The 15,474-nt window shown below is 28.9% G+C and overlaps 1 protein-coding gene across 3 annotated transcripts in view; it reads left to right on the top strand.

Annotated features, from left to right (window-relative positions):
* Positions 1-15,474, top strand: part of NfI (Nuclear factor I) — a 989,818-nt gene that overhangs the window by 20,565 nt on the left and 953,779 nt on the right. For 2 of the 3 annotated variants that reach the window (XM_075362976.1, XM_075362975.1), the window contains exons 2-3: positions 5,274-5,390; positions 12,500-12,659. The exons of the other annotated variant lie outside the window; for it this stretch is intronic. The gene's annotated coding sequence lies outside the window, so the exon portion shown is untranslated. The remainder of the gene's footprint in view (positions 1-5,273; positions 5,391-12,499; positions 12,660-15,474) is intronic. 3 annotated transcript variants of the gene reach the window in all.

The raw sequence follows: 15,474 nt of genomic DNA, 5'->3' as shown, positions 1-15,474 counted from the left end.
TGCTTTACAAAATAACACATATCGTATAAAACCCGCTGCATTTAATATTTGGTTTAATTAAATTATCGATGTAAGTTATAAAGGATTATTTTTATATTAATCGGTTAGTATTTAATCAAGTTATTGTGTAATATAAATATGTATATAAAAGCAATCAAACATAAATTTAATGTAAATCGCTGAAATTAAAACAGTCGTAATTGGTTTGGATGTCAACATCGGATTTTATTATGTAAATTTTAATCGCTATTTATTTTTCGAATACGTATGAAGTTTACGTAAGTAAATTTATAAACGTTGAAATATAATAGAATTTAAAAAATAATACAATTGTAGTATAATAATATTATATTAATATATTATAATATAGAGTAATCAAAAAGTGACGCAAACTTTTGGGAAAATGAGTAAGTCATAATAATAGTTGAAGGTATTTGAAATCCATTAAGCGATTCACATTGAATACGACGTTGCATGCTCTTAAACACATGTTGTAACGTTTGTTGAGGAATTACAGCAAACGTTCAATTTAGCTCTGCAATTCGGGAATGATGTGAGGATGAGTTTTATAAGCAGCAACCTTAAGGTAACCCCACAAGAAAAAGTCAGGAGGGGATAAATCAGGAGACAAAGGGGGCCACAACAACTTCAAAAATACTTGTCCATGAAAACACTGATCCAAGAAAGTCATATTGTTGTTGATCGTATGAGCCGTAGTATTGTCCTGTTGAAACCACGTGTACTCTAGCCGGCGTGCAGGTATAGAGTTTACAAATTGTTATACAATCTGGATGTAGCGCTCACTGTTCACTGTGCCGTGAAATAATGCCGTGAAGATTCGCCTACGCGACATTGCACACCAAACACCTACTTTTTTTTGACACAAAACCACTCATTGAGTTCTTCCCCATCTGGCATTACAGGTGACATGAACCAGTGATAGAAAGCTACACGTTTTCCAGTTTTCAAAACGAATTCTGTACGGATGCATCTTTAAACACTTGCCGTATGCAAGTGTTTAAAGATTAATTAAATCTAATTAATTAAATTAAAGTGTTAAAGATAATTAATTAAGCAATGCCTTATGGGCACTACCGACGGAGAGACCAGACTGGCTAGATAGGCGTCGCACAGACTTCTTGGGACTAAAACAACATGCAGCTTGCACGTCGATCAACTTTTCTGGTGTTAGTATTTTCGGTCGACTACTTTTTGCTGCTTCTGTTACATTCCCTGTCTTTTGGAACTTGTACACCGGCTTGATGGAGAACTTGTTTGGCGCATCCATACCGTACTTTTCTGTGAAAGCTGGGTTTGGGAATAACTGGCACATCTAATGTATCGGGAGGCAATTAGTATTCTTTGCTGCATTGTGTAACACATTTTTACTCAATTTTTCTGAATTAAAAAAAAGAAGGAAACATTCTTCCATAAGGTTGCGTCACTTTTTGAACACTCGTAGATTGTATTATAATACAATTATAATTCCTTTTCTGGTAAAACCTATCAAAAAAGTTAAATTCACTTAATTTACCATCACGAGTTGTGGTACATTAAAAGGCTATAATAGAGCCCAGTAAAACTTAAAAGCAAGCTTAAATATTGGTTGCTTATTCTCCATGGTTATAGTAAATTTAAATTATTTAGTTATAGTAGTGTATTGTTACAGCCGGACAAATAAGTAATTCTACGTTCGGAAATGAACACATTTTTTTAATACTGGGAAACATACACAAGTCTCTCTCTCTCTCTCTCTCTCTCTCTCTCTCTCTCTCTCTCTCTCTCTCTCTCTGTGTGTGTGTGTGTGTGTGTGTGTTTGTGTATGTGTAAAATTAGAATAATGTTAATAAATAGTCATTTATGTCAAATAGCTGAATAGTTTGAATTACAATAACAATGTCAAATGGATACATATTACTTATAAAGTATTGTAATTGCATTACGTCATTGATGTTTGTTATTACTCACTTTAAATTTAATTGAGCTATATTGTTATTGTTGGGTTATCTGTACACATCGGTAAAGTAATATATCAAAAAACCATTTTGACTACTTGTATGAGAAATACTAAGTCTGCTAACCACCAAATTTTTTAATCGGAATGATATGTAACTAAGTGTATAGATTTATGCAGTGATTATTTAAAATTGAACTTTCTATTTAGCTACTGCAATATTTTATATTTCAAATTTTATAATTTATTTTTAAATTATTACTTCATTTAGGTATATTTAAACACAGCATTTCAAAACTTTATGAAATATTTCCTTTCGCGTTAACAGCGTACAAAATAATAAAAGTATATATTATGTTGAGTTTGTTAAGTTTATATTACGTTGATTATTTTCAAAAATATAAAATACCATTCTTCATAGTACTATAATCGTGTCTCGGAAGTAAATAAGGATAAAAATGAGATTTATTACTTATCGATAGGATAAATTCATTTATCTCTATCACATAATAAAGCATCTAGTCTTAAATCAATTACTTTTAATTAAAAGAAAAACTAAAAAAGATTTTAGCAAAAATTCAATAAATCAATATACAATACGGATATTAGATCTTTTTCGTAAGACGATCTGATATGCTAATTTGTGTAGAAGTTTTGCGGCGGATTTCGTGTTGAATTAAATCCATTGTTATTTAAATTAAAAAAAAAATGATAACTTTAATATGGCCATAAATGATGGTTAACCTTCGTCCTTTGAAAATAAGTTACCAAAGATCGTATTTTCCGTACCCTATTAATTTTTTAAAGAATCATTTTTAATAATAATTTTTCCTACGCTACCTTATCATGATCCGAAGAAAAAATAGGTTTTCAAGATAAATTCAAAAGACTAAAATAATAATAGATTTATTTTCTGTTAAGAGCTAAGTGAATTAAATAGTTCTTACTTTACGGCGCTCTAAGAATTGTCCTTTTTTGTTTAAATATCTCCAATTATTTTAGCCAATCAAGTCTGGGTTATGACAAAACCTTATTATAATTTTGTGTGTGTTTTTTTTTTTTTTTAATGAAAATTAGAATGTGTAATATTTACGTATTAACTAATCCGTTTACCTTTAACTGTCAATTGTGACTAGCAAACATAAATCTGCGTTGTTTTTATCTTTTGTATTTCTGTTACTGTCAAAGTATAAGGCATCATTGTACATGCCAACGTACACTAATTTTATACTCATTAGATTATTATCATCACACGAGTTATCTGCCTTGAGGCAGGTCCGTCTTCTTTTCTGTATTGACCCCTTCATCATCTTCTAAAGCATTTTGGTCATATCTTCAAAAATATAAACTAAGGTCGGTGATAATTTTGCTTCAGTCCACTTTCTAGGTCAAACCACTCACGTTTGAGCTTCTGACTTAGGTAAAATTCTTGTTATTTTATACAAATTTGCTCAAGGTAAGATAAAGTAAACGTACGTTTGGAAAATCAATATTTTTGTGGTTTACAACATTTACAGAATTTGGCGCAGTGGTTCAGCTGACACTTATACGAACTGTTGATAGATTTACAAATATGGTAAAAATTGCTATTATGTATCCAGTAGGAAAGAATACATTACGAAGAAGATGAAAGGAAGAAACTTTTAAATTACTTATTACAGTTACGGCAAATAGAAAACAGAATGAATTTATTAAAAATTTAAGAATTACTTTGACATTAAGAAGCAGATAGAAATGCAGTTTATATGTTTTCCCCTCGGCACAAAATAATTTTAATTTTTATTTGTTTTTAGCGCATACATTTCATCATATAGTATTACTGTCTCTAAATTTTATTTTAAATTTCAAGTTTTGTCCAAAAAACTCAAATGGTTAATCAGATAACTGCCTGTTAAATATGATTTAAGAAATTCAATATAAAATTAGATTTCTTTTTGTCATCTTTGCCTTTCTTGTTATTTTTATCATCTTTCTTTTTTTGTTCCTCTGGACCACTAAGGATCACGTTTGCATATTAGTTTGGAACTTCTTTTGTTTTCCCAATATTTTATCATTCTTTCACTCTGTTTTTATTTTTCTTTCACGGTCCACTTTCTTCTTGTACTCCTCTTATCCTTCTCTGGAAACGTAGATTCTTTGATCAATTTTATAAATCGGTCTCTATTTAAACAGGTTTCTTTGGAGATTTTTAAAGTTTTAAGATTGTCGTTTTCTACTTCTTTAAACCAGCTAGTTTTATTAGTTCTATTGTTATAAAAGTTAAATATTTGTTTAATCTGTTTTCGCTCATTCTGTATAAATGCCATAAAATTGTAATCTTCTCTGGACGGTGTCTTTTATTTTTTCTGTATTTGTAAAAATTTCTGTTTTAGTTTACATAATTTCACTTTTTAGTTTATAAATTCTGTCAGGGTAATCGGGTGCATATATGATTATTAAAATTCTTTTTTCTATTTTAAAAAAGTCTTTATCCGAAAAATTGTGCAAACACTCAGTGCCATATAAAGCCTCCAAAAGAATAACTGTTTAGTAATGTTGGAGCTTAGCATTATACGAAAGCGTTTTTTATTATATATAAAATTCGTGTTAACTTGAACGCTAACACCATTTTCTGCGTTCGCTGTTTTAGCTTTTCCTTTTCTAGAGCGTCTGTCGTTATTACGTTTTATCCTTTTATATTGTAATAAAAATAAAAATCTTCGGTTATTAATTTTTGTTTCTTTAAATAAAGCAGAATTTTCACGTTGATTGAATGTCAGAGTGAAGAACTAACGTTCAACAAAATGTACAATGTAATGATGAGATGATTTAGTGCCCGGAAATGTAGAAATCCTTCAAGATGTACGTACATAACAGCAAACGTGCGGGTAGTAAATCATCTTGTCTCTCCTAACACTCTCCAAACACAGTCACGCATACACAAACACCGCGCGCGCGCTTAGTTTTCGAGTTTTTAATTTTTTAATAAATTTTGAATATGAAAAATTCTCTTATTTTTTAAACATAACTTAATTATCTCTAAAATACTATTTTTAAACTAGTCTTTTATTTTGTTTTTAACTATTTTTTGTGAGTAAATAATTATGTTAATTTTTTTTCAATATCGAAACAATTTTTGGTTTTGGAACATCTTACATTTCATTTTGGTCCGTTTTGTTTTTAATTGAAGACGAATCTCTTTAATTTTTATTTACTTTTAGTTCATTTTACTTGAAACAAATTTACTCACAATTAAATTCTTTACAATGTTTTTTTTTTAGAAACTTTTATTCGTTTATTGACGTTTTAATTAGTAATATTTATTCTCTTCTCTATTTAGAAAAGTACGAATACGAATTTTCAAAGTAATTGATTGGGGGAACCAGGAACCACTGTCAAGTCGTACTTTATTAGCATTGTTGTAAGCGCTACCTCCAGGGACATAAGAAACAAAAAGGTACTTTCACTATATTCATGTTTATTTAAAAATATATATACATTCTTTAACTGAAATATGTATAAAAATGTATAACAACGTTATAATGTTTATAAAGTAAATTATACAAAGAGCCCACACCAGACGTTTTCTACATAAGTAAACGCTAACCAGTCAGTCTGTGCTCTTCCCAATAACTGCACTAACCGTCCTTTCGATATGAAAAATCTATATACATAGATTGATCTATCTGACAGTAAGAAACCTTACTGCATAATTTCATAAAAATTTGAAAACAAAACGACGTGGAAAACCCACATATTAAAGTTTGTCGACTGATGATCTCAAATTACTTTTTTTACGGATTTAATAAATATTTTGTAGTCAATCGGCATACTTCTATTAAAAAATTTAAATTAAAAAAAAAACTTTAAGCGCAATTGCGACAGAAACACACAGACATGCGAATTGTAAAATAGTCAAATTAAAACTCGCTTTACTTGGTCAGTGATTTTAAAATTATAAAAAATGTTTCTCCTTTTCACCTTTGCATTTTTTATATATTTATATTATCTGTATTTATCCTTCTTTTATTACAAAGAAATTTATATATAAACCGGGTGGTCCATTTAAACTGAGACACATTTATATCTCAAAAACTAGACATTTTTGTAAAAAATGTTTCGTATTAAATTTTTTCCATTTAAAGGGGAAATACATTTACAACCTATTTCGTCAATGATAAGGTCAAATAAAGATCATTACAAGATAAAATTCATTTTTTTAATAAGTATCTCTACCAAGGAATCGTTGAGCATACAAAGCTACTGTCTGATCAACATTTCAATGGCATTCTCCGTAAAGCAAAATTACGTCAGATTTATCTGTAATTGTAAATCGTCACACAATTTTCAATAAATAAAAACTAATTAATTTAATATTTAATACTTGGTGAGTAACAAAATAATAAAAAAATTAATTGAAGACTCTGATAATACGTTCACTTAGACAGATGTCATTTGCAACTTGAACTTCACTTTTAGGCTGTTTTAAAACGTTCGCTGGCGTTTACTTGCTCAATTTCATTTTCTTCTTCTACTTCATTATTGTTATCATTAACTGCCTTTTATTTAAAATTTAACATCAGCTGGATATAACTTGTCAGCTGGGCCAGACCTAACGAAACTAGAAACACCAATTTATACGCCTATAGCATCTTTGAAGATGAATAACTAAAAAAACTATCAATTTTAGAAAAAAGTCTGAAATGAAATTTTAATTTTTTTGCAAAAAAATTTATTCTGCAATAAAGAATATAGGTTCCTATTTAAAAAAATTAAGTTGACCTTTATTTGACCTTATCAAGGACAACATAGGTTATTAACGTATTTCATAACCCTTGAAACGGAAAAACTTTAATAGGAAACTTTTTTCCTAAAATGTGTAGTTTTTGAGATATAGATGTGTCTCAATTTAAATGGACAACCCGGTTATGTTACCGTGATAGACCGATACCTGGCAAATGTCGATATTTTCCAGTGAATGTCAACACATAACAAATAGGTCGGTGAAAGATCGAAATATTTGCTTATTCAGACCTTCGCCGGTATATGTCGACAAATACAGATAAGCTCTGGTGGGAATCGAAACGATAACTAGAAATTAAAAAAAAAAATTAAACAGTATCAATCTTTAAGTAAATAGATTACGAGAAATCCTCAAAAAGGAAGTCTAAATTTAAGCCGAACATAACCTACGCCCGCTTACCTCGTCTAATTAACGTTAAATATACAAATTATATGTGTTATTCAACAACATTGGAGGGATTATTAAATTCACCGCATTTATAAAAAGATTTAATTAAATTTTCAGCATTTTATAAATTAAAGTAGCCAATCAGTATATACAGAATTTTTTAACTACATAGATGAATGATAACGATACAAATGTATCAGATACAAACGTCAGATGGTTTTCCCTTTGCTAAATTCTTTTATTAAAATATTTTTACTCAACTTTCATAATCAGTACATGCAGATTGTCATCAATTTGATTAATCGCCTCCAATGTTGGAAAATAACATATATTATTTGTATATATAACTTAATTGTACAAGGCTAGCAAGGTAAGCGAGCGTAGGTTATGTCTGGCTTAAATTTAACCTTCCTTTTTTAGCAGGGTTTCTCGTATTCTATTTACGTTAGAGATTGGTATCGGGTGATTTTTTTTAAATTTCTAGTTATCGTTTTGACAGAGCTTATCTGTGTTTATCGACATATACCGGTGAAGATCCCAATGTGTAATAATATATGCAAATATCTCGGTCTTTCACCGACGTATCTGGTATTTGTCGATCTTCACCAGAGAATATTGACGTTCTCTAATTTCGGTCTTTCACGGTAACATATATATTCTAAAAGTATTCATAAAATATTCCGTAATGAAGAATGGATTCCAAGCGACATTTTTGTTATTAAGTATAACTTAATATATCCAGAGTGGAATCATTACTAAAGGAAAAATGGAGTATAAGAGTAAATAAAAGTAAACGAAAGTAATGAATTACGGCAAATAAAATATAGTGTGAATTTAAATGTGATAGTTACAGAATTTTGCTATTTTAGTGAAAAATTTACAAAAGATAAACCAAGTTAGCAAGACATAAAAAATTGAACTCGGTAAAGGAGACATCAAATATAAAAAGATATCCACTTGTATTAAACAATGAATTCATATTTGGGAATTCTTATTCGTACTCCAACAAATTTTTCCACTTCATTGTTATATATCAGACTCAATGAAAAGGCAGAAAAGAAAATAATACAGCTTTTAAAACACGGTACATCTAAAGAAGTTGAATAGTACGTGGGTCGATAAAATAAGAAATGAAGAAATTTTGAGACGGACTGGAGAAAAGTAAATGTTGTGGTAGAATCTTGAAAAAAGAATAACGTTGGTGTTAAGGCATTCAGGATAAGTGTACGTACTTTCTATAAAAAAGTGGAGAGGCTGAAAGCAGCAAAGGAAGACAAATATTATATTATATGAAACAGATAGTTAAGGATGTAGGATGTAAGAAATACGCATTTGAGTCTAACAGAGGGAAATGCAAAGTAGAAAGGATTAGAGAAGTGCACCAAACCGGTCAAATGACTTATGAAAAAAATTCTCACTTATTACTTAATGTTAATAAGCAGTAAATTCTAATTAGATTTATTTATGTTTTTATGTAAAATTGTTTTTTGGCCAATTTGAATTAAACAAGCAAAAGGTGGTATCTGGAAAACTCACGGAGTTATATCAAAATACGAGTAAGTGTTTATTTTGAAATAAATGATAATACAAAGGTAAATATATATATAATTTTTATGAATTTGGTAGGTAAAAATTATTTTTCCCGTTTTTTTTTTCACCTAATATTTTTAATTTACATTTAACATATTTAATGATAATCCTTCAAGTATTTTAAGATTTCGAGATAATACGTGTGTTTCAAAATGAATATCAGGATTTTAAAGCTATGTAATATTTCTCAAGTTACACGTCCATTGATTTATACATAAAATGAAAGAGGAACTCAAACAGTTTTACCTGTGTGCAAACTCATAAACTGTTTGCTATACCTTCCGCTTGAAAGCGCTAGTAGCATAGATGGAGATCCCCAACATAAAGCGTTCTTTGTTTTGCAGTTTGCAAAAACGTCGGCAAGTTTACGGACCGTTCTTTTTCGCGGAAGCAAGTGTGTCTGGAATGAACTATCTTGATATACTAAAACTATGCCTCTTTCCTCAACTGCAATACGAACCACCGAACTTTATTGGTAACAAGATGGTGCACCTCCTCACTGGCATAACGCTGTACGTGATCGGTTGGATGAAATTAACCGACCGCAAGGTCGGTTGCCGGGAACTAGATGACAGGGTTTGTTTACCGTGGCCTCCACGTTTGCTCGATCTGATCCCGTGCGATTTTCTCTTTGGGAGTTTATAAAGGATCAGTTGTATGTGCGTTACCAGTTAACTTACCCGACTTGAGACACAGGACTGAAGCAGGTATATCAATTACTCTGGACTTGCTGATTAAAGTATGGGATGAACTCTCCTATTGGCTGGATGTGTGCCGTGTAACGAATGGTGCTCACACTGAATACCTACGAAAAAAACTGTTTGATTTGCTCTTTCATTTCATGTATAATTAATCAATTAAGTAAAATTTAATAAATATTACATAGTTTTTAAAACCCAGATATTCATTTTGAGACACACTATACTACAGATATACGACCCAATGCAACTCATTGTCGCTTGCCATTGTCGACAGCTTTTTCCAAAGTTAGGACTTATAAATGTGAAGGGAATTTTTTTTTTTTTTTGTCTTCAGTCATTTTACTGGTTTGATGCAGCTCTCCAAGATTCCCTATCTAGTGCTAGTATACCCTCTACATCCTACATCCCCAACAATTAGTTTTACATACTCCAAACGTGGCCTGCCTACACAATTTTTCTCTTCTACCTGTCCTTCCAATATTAAAGCGACTATTCCAGGATGCCTTAGTATGTGGCCTATAAGTCTGTCTCTTCTTTTAACTATATTTTTCCAAATGCTTCTTTCTTCATCTATTTGCCGCAATACCTCTTCGTTTGTCACTTTATCCGCCCATCTGATTTTTAACATTCTCTTATAGCACCGCATTTCAAAAGCTTCTAATCTTTTCTTCTCAGATACTCAGATTGTCCAAGTTTCACTTCCATATAAAGCGACACTCCAAACATACACTTTCAAAAATCTTTTCCTGAGATTTAAATTAATTTTTGATGTAAACAAATTATATTTCTTACTGAAGGCTCGTTTAGCTTGTGCTATTCGGCATTTTATATCGCTCCTGCTTCGTCCATCTTTAGTAATTTTACTTCCCAAATAACAAAATTCTTCTACCTCCATAATCTTTTCTCCTCCTATTTTCACATTCAGTGGTCCATCTTTGTTATTAATACTACATTTCATTACTTTTGTTTTGTTCTTGTTTATTTTCATGCGATAGTTCTTGCGTAGGACTTCATCTATGCCGTTCATTGTTTCTTCTAAATCCTTTTTACTCTCGGCTAGAATTACTATATCATCAGCAAATCGTAGCATCTTTACCTTTTCACCTTGTACTGCTACTCCGAATCTAAATTGTTCTTTAACAAGGGAATAGTAAGTTAAGGGAATAGTAAGTTTTAATTGAAATTACTTAAGTAAAATTTGTGTTTCTGAATATTCAAGTTTTTTTAAATACGTTTTCAGTATCGCAAGTAGTAATTTTATGAAAATTTAATCCAGTTTTTAAATTGAATCAATATCGATTACAAATATCACAAGACTGATAGTCTAAATTCTTCTTTACGTTCTTTTAAGACCAAAGTATGATATTTCATGTTTTGCTTTTATATTTGTTTATCACACATTCACGTTGTTGTTTCTTATTTTTATAACTCTCAGTTCGTTAAAATGTATGTTGTATTTTCATAAAATAACAATTGTTTTTGTTAAGAAAAATTTTATATTTTATAAGAGTAAAATATATATATATATATATATATATATATATATTTATATATAAAGAGTTTAATTTCAACAATTTAAGAGCTTGTTCATTATCATACCAATAATATAAAAAGTGTGTCCACAGATACGATAAAAATCGAGGGTTACACTTACAAAGTAATAAGTGCAATATTACATAACGGATCTTCGATTCGTGAAATACCAGTTTTATGAAAAAAGGAAAAATATGGTATGAAGTGACATCAACTTAAAAAATTGGCCGAGTTATTCAAAAATCGTATATTTGTTCTAGAAAGGCATGAATTTTAATAAGAAATACATAAGATAACAATCAGTAGTTCATAAAAAAATAAAAGATTCTAGCAAAACGCAGCGATATCCAGAAAAAATTACAATGAAATTGTAAACTGTACGTCTCGCAAATATTATTTCTTCTGCTCAAAAAAAAAATCTGTAATATAAATAAAACTGTTTTTAACAAAATGATTTTGATATCAATAAAGGTAAGACATACATTTCTATTATCAAGATCTGGTATTAATTTAGAATTTTGTTTAAAAAAATACATGTTAAACATATGTAATAGACAATAATAGATAATAAACAATGTTTAAGCGTTCCATATAATAAGCAAAAAATAGAATAAATTCTTAAAACTTTTACTGGCCCGATTTCATTTATATGTAATCATATCAAATTTACAGAAATAAATCAATTCTTATGATTATTCGTTGTTTTATAAATGAAATCGGGCCGGTAAGAGTTTTGTAACAATTTTTTTAATTTCTTTTTATATGGAACGCTTAAACATTGTTATCTATTATTGTCTATTACATATATTTGACAAGTATTTTTTTTTAAACAAAATTCTAAATTAATACCAGATCTTGATAATAAAAATGTATCTCTTACCTTTTTTGATGTCAATATCATTTTGTTAAAAACAGTTTTATTTATATTACAGAAATTTTTGTTTTTTGAGCGGAAATGATATCTGCTCTATAATTGCTATATCTGGTATAATTTTTTTTGGATCATATTAACCGTAAACAATAAGGATAAATCTATGCTGTATGTTATAGAAATTTACACAATTATATTACATTGTGTACATAACGTAAAGTCGTTGCCTTTTTTATTAGTTTTCGGCTACGGAAATTTATTTTTTAAATTATTCTAATTTAAAAAATGTTAAATTATAAAATATATATATATTATACCACATCAAATTTTCGTCAGTTATATATATGGAAAATTATATACACTTCTTTCATTTAGTTAAACGATTGCTTCAAAGCCACCGTATCTCTCTTAAACATGAGGCAATCTGTAAAAAAAAACTCAGAACTTTCCAGTAAAAATCGTCGACTTTTACCGGAAGATATAGCTGCGGCCTAAAAAATCTTACCGTCTAAAATTAAATGTATAGATTTACTTTTTAATCGGTTCAGTATATTCTTTTTATAATTGTAAGAGAACTTAGGCTTCATCACCAAAAACTACCAATCAATTTTTTTAAAGATAAAACTTTTATGCAAAGAACTTGTAAAAAAATAGGATTATATGTCCTTGCATATTTTTAGATCTCATACTGATGATAGTTGTGACTGCTAAAATGGAAGCGGAACGATGATAACCTTGACTTAAGTCGACGGATAAAACAAATTCTTGTAACCTATGTCGAAGAAGAAAAAGCCTTCACCTTTTAGATCCCTGAAATGAAGCTTGAAGATTATTTAAAAAGTACGTAATATTTTTACTTTTTCAAATATAGCTATGTATATTCTACATTTATAGTGAATGGACATTTTTTAAATATTCAGTAAAAACTTTTGTTTTAAACGCAGCTGCCTAATAGTTAATTCATAAGTACAAGAGATTCTGTAACTATGTACAGAGTAAAGCTTTTGGTTTTGAATGATTGCCACTGCGTTTATTAAAATTTTCGTATTTTTTAAAATACGAAAATTATTTATTTTCGTTTTTTTAAAATGCATTCACACCGGATCCATTTCGTTATTTTATTCCATGGTGAAAATAAAATCCCGATTAACTTTGAATACCTAAGGTTGATCGAGGCTATAATTTTTCTTTATCAATTCTAAGATAATAATTGATATATATATATATATATATATATATATATATATATATATACATTTTAAAATCCACACTTAAAAATTACGAAAAAAATATTTGTTTGGAACTGAAATTGGTTTTTAAAATTTTTCACATCACCAAAAAGAATTTGGTTTTTGTTTACATTAAATAATTACTTTTCTGACAAATGTAGTAATGTACTGTTCCTAAATAAAATTCGAATTTTTCTGATTTTTTTTTTTTTTTTTTGTTTTATTCAACTTATCTTCACCATTCTGTTCAGAATTAAATTTTCTACGAGTTTTGTTTAAAATGATACGTGTTTATTATCCATTTAAGATAGTTATTGTACGTCAAAAATAAAAAAAAAACAGGGTATATTATCCCAATTTATTGGATTTTACCCAAGATTTCTCAAAACCTACTGCAGATACGGTACTAAGACCTAATTTATTCAGTTTTTCATTTCAAAAACCATAAGAAATCGCTCATTCTGCTCCTTAATCAACGTCTTAAAACTATCAGTACAACCTCACTTCACCGAAGTAGCTGAAATCCGAGCGAAAGTTTTCACTAGCCGCAACTAGCAAAATAAGTAAGTATTTTAAGCTATATGTCTATATGAACTTTTTCCATTAATTTCAAGAATAGAATACGTTATCAAAGTGCCGGCAGAACTTCGTGATACACTCTGTATAAATGAGTAAGCATTCGTTAATAAAGATGTTTTTACTTACAGTAGATATTTAATCGGTAAACGAAGAGTTTTGTTACGTGGTTGTCAAATCGGAAAAGATTTACGTTGTAAGAAAGGTAAAAAAATCTTAGCTCGAAAATTGTGTTAATTCTTTTAGAAAGGAGTCAACATCTAAAACCGATTAAAGAAATAGAAAAAAGACATTTGTAAAATATTTTTATGGTGATGTGTCTTTTATGACAGTAAAGAATTATGTTCATTTGTAGCACAATGAGCAAGTGAGTATAGGATTTTGAAGCACGACGTAGCAAATATATGTTAAAGATTGGATCGACAGATAATGCAGAAATGAAGACTAAAGATGAACCGGGTTGATAAGAGATTTTTAATCCATTTATACCAGAAGAAAACGCGGTCTGTATTCCTTACATTAAGGAACACAAGATAAATTAAATTAGTAATAGAAAGTGATTAAAACGTAAAAACTGCCAGGGAGCTACACATATCAAAATTCTTAAAAATAATTAAAAATGTAGAACGTATCAATTACGTTAAAATTTAAAGATTAAAATAGTAAGTAATGGAAGACATCATCAACTAGGGTGAAAGATATAAAAAAACAACAATTTTTTTATGTTCTGTTCGACTGAATGTAGCCTATGCCTAATTTTCTGTTCGTACAGTATTTGATGTTTAATATTTTTCAGGTTATTTGGTATGCAGTATAACACCTATTATTATGCAATGTCCATAATATTCTACAATTAATTAAAATATTTCACGATGCTCCTAATTTACCAGTTAATTATTAATTTATGGTAAAAATTATTTACAGATTTCAAAAGATCAGAAAATAACATCTTTCCCATATTTTATTACTATAGTAATAGTAATATAGTATATATAATATACTATAATTTACTGTATACTATAATATACTGTAATATAGGATAATAGTAATATAGTAATTATATTACTATTTCCCATATTACTACTCTTTCCCATATTACAACGGTTTTAGGTTAACATATCTCAAGAATTACTGAAAATGTAACTTTTAATACAAATTATAATTACAAGGCGTTTTAATGATTTAATATAAATAGTGTAAAAGTAGCTAGGGGTCCATCAATAACTAATAGAGGATTTCCAGTATCTTGAATGACAAAAGAAATCATAACAGTTTATAACTGAGAAGTCAGCAGTGTGACAATAGCAAAGCGAAGTAATGAAATAAAACAAAAGGTTACAGAGCAGATTTGTGGAAAAAATGAATTTTCTTTCTTTTTTTTATTTGACATGCGAAAACAACCAAATAATGAAATTTACGAGTAAGTTAATTTTTTAAATTTTCACTCCGTGTTTTAGTTCTGTATATTGCTGTTAATAAATTTATTAATTCCTAAGTTTTATTTATTTTTTTAACGGATAAAAATTTTTAATGGAATATTAAAAAAATAATTCATCGGTTGCTCTATATAATCTTTTTAGGGAATTAAAATTAAAATTTTTATTTGATTATTTCAAATGCTTTTCTGCATTAATCCAGATGGAGTAAGGATGTTTGGTCTATAATAGGGTGAACTTATTGTATTACACTACGTTCAACGAACGAAAGATGAAATCTACGTTTACATCCACGAACGTCATTAGAGCCAAGATAAAAATTTGATACTTTTTAAATGTTATTTTCTGAATTTGCCAATTTAACTTTTTAAATTTGTTTAAAATCTTTTATTTTAAAAAACTCATATTTTTTCG

This window comes from Lycorma delicatula, chromosome 4, assembly GCF_047948215.1.
Source record: "Lycorma delicatula isolate Av1 chromosome 4, ASM4794821v1, whole genome shotgun sequence".
In the NCBI taxonomy this organism is placed as follows: domain Eukaryota; kingdom Metazoa; phylum Arthropoda; class Insecta; order Hemiptera; family Fulgoridae; genus Lycorma; species Lycorma delicatula.
This window is presented reverse-complemented; position numbering and strand designations above follow the sequence as displayed.